Raw genomic sequence first — 1,782 nt, forward strand, 5'->3', positions numbered from 1 at the left:
GTTGGTGCCGGGTCCTGGGCTTGTTGCATGAGTTGGCTGTTTGAATCCTGGGACTTATGCAGGGATGCTTGGCTCGGTTTGGGAGGGGGGGACTGGACCTGGCTGGACTGAGTCTACCAGGTCGATCCCGGTCCTCGGGGAGACCTTGATCTGGAGGAGGTGGGAATGGGGGGTGGGCTGGGGGGAGGGGGAGGGGGAGGGGTAGGTGGGCGAGAGGGGAGAACAGGGGAATCTGTGGCTATTATGTTGAACTGAATGGTGTTGTAAAAAAAAAAAGAACAGGCAAAAAAAAAAATTAAGCAATAGGTTCGCAATAAGACTGATTCAGATGAAATAGTTTATAATGCATGTAAAAATGTACGTAGGCTTAAAAGAAAAAAATATACTTTTATATAAACAAATAACATCTAAAAATAAGTGTTTAAAAAACAGTAAAGGTAATAAGCCATGTAAAGATGGCTATTACACAGAAAATCTGGATTATGTTGTCTTTGATATTCATAACTAAAGAAAAACATTTGATTGTAAAAGCTGTTCAGCTTTGCCAAAATGTAAATTTTAAAGGTACCTTGACTTCAAAATTTGGATATAAGGATATGTTACTTTGGAAAGGAGACTCTGCTTTTGTTTCCACAGAAAGCCAGAGGCTATGGATTTGTTGCAGATTAAAATACATCAGATTTGACCAGCCAAGACCACCTGAAAGATCTCAGATGACACCATGGCCCAGATGATCCAACATCCAGAACAGTTTCAAGGCAACTAGCTCCCACAATACAGCCTCAAGGACTACCCCATAGGCCTAAAATTTTCTTTGCGTCCCCATAAGATACAGCGCCCCCTTCCAGCAGGAAATAGTAAGAGATGCTACGCCCAAATTCCCAAATATACCAAGCTGGCTTTAGAGGTGGAATTGGCTCACTCTCCCTCTAAACCCAGACATATTAAAACAAAAATGGTTAAGAGATTCTTCTGTCCCAAATCTGAAGAGCCCTCTGGTGTGGGACAGAGAAAAACCAATATTTTTATTAAAACAGGTTGATTATAAATGTGATCTCTTTCTAAAAAAGAAAAGGGGATATAATATAAATATATAGGATATAGAGATGATAAGATAAAAGGGTAGATTAATGAACCTACTTTTAAAGAACAACTTGTTTAAAATGTTTTACACTGGTATAGATTTTAGTTTATGTTTAAAATGTTTTACATTGGTATAAATTTTAGTTTATTGATACAAACTTGAAGTTAATTTTGTGATACTGTATATATATATTCTTGTTTGAGGTATTATGTTTATGTAACTCATTTAAAATTTTAATGGATAATTAAGAAATAGATTAATAATAATTCATCTATGATAATCATATTTGTATCCATGTTAGTTAAGTCTTCTAGGTATACATAGATATATTTCAGATAGATAGGTAATCTTCAAACACTTCATAGACCTAGAGAATATGGCATTTAAATAACTTAGAATAATGTTGACATGAGACAAAATTGCTCCTGGCTGCACCAATTTGATCCGGAGAGAATGTTGGGCTTTTAAGATATTTCCATTTGGAAGTTTGTCTTCTTGGCACAAAATGGCCTACTGGGCAAAGAACCGCCCTTGTCTTGACTGCTGACAGTACGAATACAATGCTATCCTTCCTGGACAAGCAGGACACAAGTGACTACTGAACTCTGCCAAGACAGGGTAAGATGGTCTTTCAGAATTCCTGCTTCTGAAAATTGTCTGTCAGATACTCTAGGCCTGTAGCCAATTTGAATGTACCA

Source organism: Peromyscus leucopus, unplaced genomic scaffold, assembly GCF_004664715.2.
Source record: "Peromyscus leucopus breed LL Stock unplaced genomic scaffold, UCI_PerLeu_2.1 scaffold_1609, whole genome shotgun sequence".
NCBI lineage: Eukaryota > Metazoa > Chordata > Mammalia > Rodentia > Cricetidae > Peromyscus > Peromyscus leucopus.